This window comes from Rhincodon typus, chromosome 4, assembly GCF_021869965.1.
Source record: "Rhincodon typus isolate 14 chromosome 4, sRhiTyp1.1, whole genome shotgun sequence".
Taxonomy (NCBI): Eukaryota; Metazoa; Chordata; class Chondrichthyes; order Orectolobiformes; family Rhincodontidae; genus Rhincodon; species Rhincodon typus.
In genome coordinates, this window is record NC_063335.1 from 92,025,174 (window position 1) to 92,036,236 (window position 11,063).

The following is an 11,063-nucleotide window of genomic DNA, read 5'->3' on the forward strand; positions in this document are numbered from 1 at the left end:
CTCTCCTCCACTGATGTGTATGATCTACAAGATACACTGCAGAAATTTGCTCAAGATCCTTAAACAGCAGCTTCCAAACCCATGACCACTTCCATCTAGAATGACGAGGACAGCAGATACTTGGGAGTTCCCCTCCAAGCTACTCACCAGCCTGACATGAAAATATATCATTGTTTCTTCACTGTCGCTGGGTCAAAATCCTGAATTGCTGCCCTAAGGGCATTCATTATGTGCTTACCTACGGCACATGGACTGCAGCAGTTCAAGTAGCTCACTACCACCTTCTCAAGGGCAACTGGAATGGGGAGTAAATGCTGGCCAGCCAGCGATGCCCATGTCCCACGAGAGAATTTAAAAAGAGAGATATATATAAATAGCTGAACTGGTCTTCACATTCCTACCTAACCCTGCTAACTTTTCAGCCCATTGCTTATCAGGAATCTATTGATTACTGCTGTTAAAAATATTCAAAGGTGCTTCTACCACAATTTTATGAGGAAGAGAGTTTGAGAGACTCCTAACTTCTCAGAAGAATTTTCTTCTCCCCTCTGGATGACTGCTTATTTTGAAAAAGTAATCCTTTGTTCTAGATTCTCCCATGAGAGGAATCATGTTTTCCACACCAACACTGCTAAGATGCCTCAAGAACTTATATGTTTCAATCAAGTCACCTCTCAGGCTTTACACACTGTTCTCCAGAGGCGGACTCACCAATATAATTGAAGCATTATCTCCATACTTTTGTATTCAGTTCTCTTCTCGTTGGATTACAACATTCTACTAGCTTTCCTAATTGCTTGCTGTATCAACATAATAATCTTTTGTGATTTGTGCACTAGCATACCCAGATCACTCTGCCACTTGGGACACATCATCTAAATAGTGAAGGACTGCTATGTTTCCTATTTATTCATCCCACCAAAATGGACAGTTTTAGAATATTGCATTTTCATACATGATATTCCATTTGCAAGATATTTTCCCACTCATTTAACCCTCAGTGGTTATGAAATGCAGTATGTGGCAGAGAACAAAAGCAGTGAATCTTTCTTCATTTCCTTAGCAGAGCAGTTGTTCATGGTGAATTGGATGCTGCAGTTTAAAAAAGACACTGAAAGTGTAATATGGTAAATATCACGAAAACTACATGACACAGGAATTGAAGACTAAATGAACGTCTTTATGTGAAGCTACTTTTTTTTAACTGACCATAAAACTTCTGAAAATATCTTCCTTTTTCCTAAACTAGTCTCATACCAGTCATGGGCTCAGATGATTCATAGGCTACGCTCAAATGTGTATTATTGCTGACATAACAGGAAAGGTGTGAGGGTCTTTAAGACAGAGGAGATTTATCAGAATGATTCCAGGGAGGTTGAATATTAACTACAAAGTTGGATTAGAGAAGCTGAAGTAGTTCTCATTGAAGCAAAAGACATTGTGGGGAAATTGGATGTGCATAAGATTATGAAAGGGGACGTACATTTCAGGTGTGAGAGGAGATGCGGGAAGATGTAAGGAAGAACTTTTTAATGCTTGTGTATGAGAATGGTGGAAACAAAGATTATCACTTTCAAAAGGAAATTGATGGACATTTGAGAATAAACTTGCTGGGCAAGTGGGGAATACGATTGACTGGATGCTTTAGAGAGAACCACTATGGACTCAGTGTGTTGAATGGCTGCCTGTTGCGCCATTATGATTCTATTACTATTCTGGGATTATCCTGTCTGTCTGTGAAGTAGGTCCTCCTGTTATCGGATACCAGTAATTTGTGTCATGACAAGTGGTAAATGCAACATGCTTGAGAGGTTCAGTGGCTTTGGATCCATGATTTTGAAGGTTCTCCGCCACTGGGTGTTTATTCCCACATCACGCCTGCATTTATTGTAGATATTTTCTAATCAACCTGTTCAGAGATGGTATTATACACTTCTGGAGCGGACTTGAATCTAGGTCTCCTGGCAGAGATAGGGGCATTAACACTACACCCTGAGATGTCCTGTGATACATATGGGTGCTTTGACATTCTATCTCACCTGGACTTCTTACAAAAACAAGCATCTCGTGTGTAACTACATCCAAATTATGCAGTTTAAATTCTGATCTGTAGCCATTGAATAATTGCAAAGTGTCAGTGGCATGATGTCATTATGAATAATCTCTCTAACTTCAGAGCAACATATTTTCTAAGCTTGCAGAGATATGAATTTAGCTTGGCGACAGACTTAAATCATGCTACAGCGTGAACAATATAAAAGCATTTTGTGTTGCTCATGAGTTTATAAGACCAGCTTATTCAACTGAAGTACATCCCATTACATACATTCTTTTTCTGAGCATCAGGGCATTCATCTTTTTTAAAGGTCTTGTTATGAATAATAGGCTTATCAAGGTCACTGATGGCAAGCATCCACATTTCAAATAATAATTCAACTGTAGTTTTTCTTAATTCAAGTAGAGTAAAGCTTCCTGTATTTTACTCAATGACCTGATATCAACTCAGTACTGGTACATTCTTTGTACACCAGCATCCTCTCAACGTGAGACTGCTACAAAGGGCAGTTATGTCTTCTGGATGCATACCTGCTTGGAACTGAACTGATGTGAGACTCCTTTCACATACTAACCCCTACAGCCAGGAGATAAGGGTTTCATCACATCCCACTGGGACTAGCTCTGAACTTCAATTGTTCTACACCGTACAGTCTTTGAGAAAGAAATATTTTAAAACAGAATAATCATACCTGAAAGAAAGGATACTTTAGATAAGGTTCTGAATTCAGTAGATTACTAAGGAAAATGAAGAATCTTGAGTCATTAAAAATCTCCTAGTGGGCTTTTCACGTCCATTTTCTCATTGTTTTTAATCTCTTGAACTTTTTTTTGCAGGACATGGGTTGTGGAGCAAGTTTAGGAGTGATATCCGACAACTTTCTAGTGACTGGAGGTCAAGGCTGCGTCAGCCTCTGGGACATTGGCTATGGAGACTTACTTCAGACAGTCTACCTAGGCAAAAGTAATGAGTTGCAGCTTGTTCGACAGCTGCTGGTCCTGGACAATGCTGCCATCGTGTGTGACTTTGGCAGTGAGCTTAGCCTTGTTTACTTCCCTTCAGTTCTGGAGAAGTTGGACTGATAAAGCACGAGTCTTATACTAACATGTCTCTGCCTCAAATAAGAAGAATGGATGCAAAATTGCAATCGTGATCCCGAGTTTCTATGTGATTAGAGAAAAGATACACTGAATGGTTAGAAGCTCGTGCATGGGGATAAAATCTGCCTGGGATTTTAGAGAAAGGAAGCAAAACAAATTTATAATTTTATAATTTATATAACAAAGCTTCAGAACTGTGTACTGCATGGTGCAGGTACAGTAAATCGCCTTAAAGCACTATGGTGACTTATCAAGCAGGTCAAATGTTAGTAATCAAGTCTGGTTTTATTCGGTTTTTTTGCAATGTTGTGTCATGTGAAACAAACGTAAACTATGATGCAAAGAAGATAGTGCAGATGTATTTTTTAAATTAAAACTAATTTTTTGTAAGGTGTTGATTTTTTTTATAAAAACAGGTGCAAGTATAAAAAAGGATAGGCCTGTGCAAGAGAGATTAAACGGATTTATGATTTTATTGTCACGTATATTTTACAGTCAGAAAAAACAGTAAAATACGGTGAAAAGCTTTTCCACAGTCACCACGATCTGACACCATTTTGAATAGTTCTAAGAATATGAAAAAAATAGAAAGATATAGCAACATAAACTGTAACTGAATTCTTGCATATCATGAGCAATTTCTATAGATGGAAAGGAACGTACCAAAAAGGCTGAAAATACAATTAAAAAAAAGAGAAATTGTAATGAAGGAAAAAGAAACTTCATTTTTAAAAAAGTCCCATCAAACTAACAGTCAGTCTGACTGGTATTTCTTTTTCTCAAGAGAAATCGGAAAGTAAACCATCTGAGACCTTATTCAGAATCCAAGACTTTTGAGCATGAGGTACTTGTTAAAAGTCAATGAGCCACAATTGAAATATTATCTTCTGTACAGGTACTGATGACCTGTGTATATAAGATATTCTTTCTATGATATCATGTAAAGTGGAATCCTATTATAGTTAACCATGCTGCTCAACATTCAACAAAAACTGTTTGATTATCCTCTTTGCCTTCTATTGCCCTTGTGGTCGTCTAGCCACAACACCCCCGCCCTATCCCTACCCCTGTGTTTCTTGGCCTCCCTTCATGCCTGTGTTTGTCAGCTTCTCCTCATTTTGTAATACATCTTTTCACTTCCCAGTTTCTGTATACCTGTGTGCAGTTCAGATTAATGCTATAAAATGGACTTTACAGTTTGTTTTTTTTTTGTTCCATTGAACACATTTCACCGTACCCAAGCAATCTGAGTGAAGCACTGCTCGACCATTTAAATTACTCAGTAAAGTGGTACTCAGGGCAGAAGCTGCAAGGTTACCTGTGCAGAGCCTGTCTAGAGATCAAGAAACCGCTGCAGCACTGTAGTTCCATATCAATGGATTTGTTCACATCTAATGTACTAGCATTGAGTCTCATGATTCTTACTATGTTGTCAACATTGGCACTCTTCACGGCTTAGACCAAATAAGAGTCTCATTAATAATATATATTTGAATGCTAAACAATAAAACTGAGGCAATTTTTTTCTAATAATAATTGCTACTAAAGCCTTCACTGCAAATAACCTACACTGGTAGAATCAGAGTTTTACAGGTGTGGATAGGGAACTTATTTGATCTAAGATGCCTGTGCTGGTATGATAGTTACCTATTTCTGCCCATTCCCTCTTAATCTATTTTAATCTTTAATTGTTTATCCATGTTCTTTCAAAAAAAATCTGTGGATTCTGCTTACCCCCACTGGTTTCTGCAGAGGGTTTGAAGGGCATATTCCATCTTTGTGAAGAAAAAGAAAGCATTTTTCTAGCTTCCCTCTTGATTTATTTGATGATTATCTTAAATTTATGCATTCTACAGTATTGCTGAGACCACATACAAGAGTGTTATGCACAGTACTCCTTAATTGAACAAACCTATAACTGCCTTAGAAGCCATTCAGACAAGGTTCATATGACTTATTCCTGCTTATCTTATGAAGAAAGGTTGAACAAATTAGACCTATGCCCATTGGAATTTAGAAGATTGAAAGGTGATCTTACTGAAATGTACAAGATCTTGACAGGACTGGATAGGGGGATATATGGAAGATGTTTCCACTAGTGGTGGTGACATAATTTAAGAATATAAGGTCTCCATTTTAAGTCAGAGATGAGGAGAAACTTTTCTCTAAGGGTCATCAGAGTGTGGAATTGTCTTCCCCCGAAGAAAGTGGAGGCTGGATTTTTAGATTGAATCAAGGCTGCGTTAGATAAGCCTTGTTAAACAAGGGAATCTAGCATTATATGCCTCAGACAGGAAAGTGGAGCTAAGACCACAATCAGCTCAGCCATGACCTTACTAAATGGTGGAGCAGGTTTGAAGGGCCAAATGGCATCCTCCTGCTCTGACGTCCCATGTACCTAGTTAATGATTCATTGATTAATGAAAAGTTATTTTCTAATTATATTCTCAAACACTTCATAATTTTAAACTGATGCCAGTCTCCTAATAACTTAATTTTAGCAGTTTCAAAATTAAATAATGCAGTGTTATTTTGGAAAATGAACCATGTTCATTCTAAAACAAGCACTATAAAAGGATTCCCCTTTACCTAAATTGACAGTTTTTATAATGAAGGAAATTTTTAATGGTCACTGAGGTTCAATAAAGAGACTATCTATACATGCATTTTACTTTTGCTGCCACATATTAGTTGATGGGTTATGTCTTATGGATGAATCTCACTTTATTAAGATTTCAACATGTAATTGTCGTAAAACAGTGTATTAGATCAATGTGTTTAAAAATATAACACTTTCATTAAGCAGCTGAAGATGCTGAGACCCAGTTAAGAATACTGTTTAACATGGAAGCACATGTGAATTAAAGCTGAATTGATTGTCTTTTTCAGCTCCCCCTGCTTCCAATTCACCAGTTCCATAGAATCTGTAAAAGGTTCATAATACTGACAATAATCTAAACTGACTAAAAATTAATAAGGGACAAATCCTGTACTATTCCTTCATATTGATCTGTCTGTCCTCTGTTTTCTGTCTAATTATAGAAGCAGTCTATTATTATTCAGCTTTGTCACACTTTTAATTTCTTGGGGCAAATGTTTTTGAGTGGCTAAATTTCAAAAGTGTAAGAAAAGCTGGAAAAATTAGTGGTAGGGTAGTGGTTTAATTCTGTACTGATGAGAAATCAAACAGTACTCTTTAGTCACCTATTGCAAGCTTAATTTAAAAATAAATTTATTTATTACGCATGTATTTTTGAAATATATACTGTAATACAGGATATTATGCTGTCATAAGATCAACTTAATGTCACTTATTTATGGGGATTAACTATAAAAGGTGATGCTCTGTACTGGAAATTTGGTCTTTTGTCTCACTACTGATAGAATGTTGGTCATTGCCTTTCTCAGAGGGGTGGGAAGGTACAAATGTCCTTTTTCACCAGTCTGCTGGAGTTGCTATCGCCAGCTGCGGTTAGGAGGCTGGAGGGGACCTGCTCCTCGCGGCTGCTCTGACATCTTGCTGTACTTCGCTGAATCTTGTGTGTCTTCTTTTCCCCTTTATTTATATTCTTAGAATCTCTGTTCTCCCATTTGCCTCTGTCTCCATCTTTATATATTTATTTGTCATTTATTTCTGTCTCTGCTTTCCTCTCCCATTTCCCTTCCCTTTGCCTGTCATTCTGTATATCTTCCTGTTTCACTCCCAACTATATCTCTATCTATCGTTTTGCTCCCTTTGACCTTCTAGTCTCTGCTTTAAATTTCACTACAGCAGTGCTGGTGAGCACAGGAACTTGGAGCCGAATTGGGAGAGTAAATCTGCAATCCCAAAATGTTGCTGCATTGAGCATATACTTTTCTTAAACTCAGACTTCTTACAAAACAGAGATGGTTTAATATTTAAAACTACCTAATTGTGTGTAGAGATTTTTTTTTAAAGTATGAAATGTGTTTGTTTATTGTGATTAAGTTCTGGCTGGATTCTATGCACACTGCCAGTGTTTGAAAACTTGTATCTGAAAGAGCTCGAAACAAGCCCTGGTCTCCCTATGGATACTGACACGATTTTTTTTTTCAGGTTTCCATCATGATAGCTCTTTTGAACGTAAAAATAATATTTCCTGATTTGTTTTGTAAATTTTTTTAAAGTGTCTGACAATATTAGAGAAACAAAATTAGAGAAATGTACAGAACCAAAGAACATTTCTTAATTTTTTTGCAATAAGATTTTAATAAAAAGACATGCGAATATTGTTTTATTTTGTTTTTATGCTAATAGATGCTAACTGGTCCACTTTTAGCTTGCCTTTTGTTATGTAGTCTCTTCCAGTTTTCTTCCCTCCCAAAGGCACTGTGTGTGGTTAAGGCATAATTTAAATTACTTTCCTCTATCTCCCTTAGATGTTCAGTTTTGTTTTGTGAAGGGTGTTGCACCGAGCCCTTCCTGGTCTCTCCTGATAATTGCTTTCCAGAAGCAAGGAACAAGATTTTGTTTCCTGTCTCCTTAACCTGTGAGCTGTACAGCTGTCAAGACCTTCCTAAATTGAACAAAATGACATGGAATGATATTGGGTCAGAACTCACTGGAAAATAATGTTGGTTTAATGGCATGTATCGTTATTAACATGCAGATCGAACCAGCTATTTCAGGACGTTTAGGAGATAAGTAAGTTGCAGAACTCCAGAACACACTAGCTGATGCTCAAGTTGATGCCCTTTCTCTGTTTAATGGATGTTAGATGCCTAATTTTTACCCAGAGTTTCCAATAATATGAAAAATTACAACTGGAGATAGATCATTAGAGTCCTAAAATTTTAAGGCATAGTGTTTGGAGATTAAGGGCATTCTTGCTAAAGTGGGATATCTGTCAGACGCTTTCTTATGTCCTACACCTCAATTTTCCTTTTATAACTTGTACTTATCCTTTTTTTGGTCGGTGAAGTGAAAACACATGGTCATGATTAGGAATCTCCAACACATAGTTCTGAAAAACCTAAATATAGCAATAGCATTTCTTTTTACTTAGTGACTTTCTTGTTCTTCTGCCAGTTATTCTTTCCTTGATACCTTCAGTGCCTCTGTTTAATCTTGAAAATGTCATTTTCTCAAATGGTAAAATCAACGTCATGATCTTCAGTTCCTGTTGTATCCCAACATCTCCCTTCCACTGTCCTGGCCATCGTCCCAGGCTGAAAATCTCTTTTTCTAACCTTGAGCTCTTGTTTACCTTTCAGCTTAGCTTTCAGTGCCTCGTTATCTCCACCTGTATCTTTGTGCCTCAGCTCATACTCTTCTGAAACCTTCCTCCAGAGTTGATGATTCCAAAGGTATCCTGGCTGTCTCCCCATCATTCACCTTTCAAAAATAAAATCATACAAAAGCTATATTGCCTGCCCCAAAACATGCATCATGTGCTATTCACCTGTTTATGCCTATGCTCATTGAGGTGCATTAACCCTATTCCATTAATGTCTCAAACACAAGTGTCAGGATCTGACCACAAAATTTTCTGTATCCCCTACCCATTTATATTACCTTCTTTAGCAGTAGAACACAAGATGAACTCTGTGTTCTTACAAACTTTGCTTCTTGTGCATTTACCTAAACCCTAGACCAACTGTTGGCATCCATGCCTTGATCTGTCTGGGCGCTTTGTTATGGAAATCTCTCATTAGCCATTCCTCAAAATCTCCCTCTTAACTGGTGTCAGTTTTTGTTTGACTATACTCCTGTGAAGCACATTGGGATGTTTTTGCATATCAAAGATGTATCGTTTCACACTGATGTCATAACCCTCCGGCATTTGCTCAAGCTCAATGTATGGAGTATATGAAAAACTGGAAGACGTTGAACAGTCTGGACAGCTTTTGCATTTAAACCGGATTTGACTAATGAACGAGATCAGTTTAATTAGGGCTGTAAGCCACCTGATAACTTTGGCAAAGAGCCAAACAAGAGATGGTTTATTGCCCCTTAATGCCTGAAAAACCTGGTTGTAAGAGACTGTAGGGCTAAGAACTGATTGGTTTCCTAGCAACTCTTTACTCTTTGGCTTCCCAAAGTATCAGACAAAAAACGTCATCTTCCAAGGCTCACAGTAAGGGCAAATCTCTCCTGAAGCCTGATGAAGCTTCCACATATGAGGATCTTGATCATTGTGTATATCCTGAAGAGCTGAACTGTGACTACTTTCCAAAGACTTGGAACTTCAATTTTTGTGAGCTGAAGCTTGCCTAAAATTCCTTCCATCGGACTACGCCTATTTTCTGTTTTTGAGACTAGTAGGGGTGTTTTCTCTTTTGCCCTTTGAAAATATAGTCTCTGCAGAATTGTGTTTTTCGTGTTGCATGAGTGTTTCTTTTGGGATTAAACAAGGGATAGCGTTGCAACTTTGTTTTTAAGAAATGGTTTAACACCTAATGGCAAAATTGGTTTTGTTTCACACAAATTATTCTACTTCATTTAAAAACAAATGGAAGCAGAAAAACAGAATCAAAGGGAATTGTTTTGGGAAGTACTGGTGTATGACCTAAAAGATAAACTGCAATAACTCACCAAGGGTCCTCAACAATACTTTCCAAAATTGTAACCTCTTGCCACCTAGAAGGACAAAGGTAACAAATGCCTGGGAACTTCATTTTGAAGTTACCAAGTTACAGAATGGAGTAAAGACTTCCAACAGGAGAGTTAGCACTGCTGCCTCACAGAGCCAGGGACCCGGGTTCGATTCCAGCCTCGGGCAACTGTCTGTGTGGAGTTTGCACATTCTCCGTGTCTGCGTAGGGATTCTATGATGAAGCTCGTGCTTGAGAATCTTGGGAACCTTTTGCAGTTCTTTGATTTCAAAAATCATTAATTTTTCATAAAGGCAGTGTCATACAGCACACAAGAGGCCCTTCAGCCCCTTGAGTCTGTGCTGATCTATGTATCCTAATACCACTATTCAGTACTTGGCCTATTAGTAGTATGTGATTAACAATGTTAAAGATTGTGAGGCTTCCTGCCTTTACTGTCCTCCCAGGCAGTGCATTCCAGATTTTCACAACCCTGAGTGAAAACAGTCCCCACTAAATCTCCTGCCACCTTATTATTGACCTTTCAACTCAGGGAAACAGCTGCTTACTTATCCACCCTTTGTGCCTCTGAATGTTCTCTGCTCTGAACAACCCAAACCTATCCAGCCCCTCTTCATAGCTAAAATGTTCATCCCAGACAACATACTGGTGAATCCTCTCCAGTGTAATCAAATCCTTCTTACAGTGTGGTGACCAGAGCTGCACATACTACCCCAGAATTCTCTGCAGGTCCAACATAATTTCTTCTGGGCTTCCTAGTGTCCTGCAATTTGTTGAGTACTCCCTTTTCTTGTTACTGCTTCCAAAGTGTGTCACCTCACACTTATCAGGGTTAATTTCCATTAGCCAGTGATTTGCCCATCTGACCAATCCATCTACATCTTTCTGTAACCTAAGACCTGCATCCTCACTATCTTGTAGCTGATGTGACCAACTGATTTACTAGGTCATTTCAAAGAGTAATCTGTATTGTTGTGTGTCTGAAGGGTAAAGTCTCAATTTCAGCTGATCACTACAATCAATGCTGCACTAATTGAGACTGTAATAGGTAATGTGGTTCTGTAGCTTGATGCATGGTACAAGCAATTTATTCAACCACCTCAAGTTTCATCCATATTTGTCTTTGAGAGTAGCTAGACCATGAAAGAATGCAAAAATATAAATGTCAAAATAGAAGTTGGGCTGCAGTGCACAGATTGCTGATATCTACCTGTTATAAAAGGTCACCAAGTTGGACATTACTAGAATGCCCCTTCCACTTGCCATACTCATGGAGATTTGCTTTATTTTGGGCAGGTGCATGTGTGTGTTTGAAATAATCAAAGCCAAGA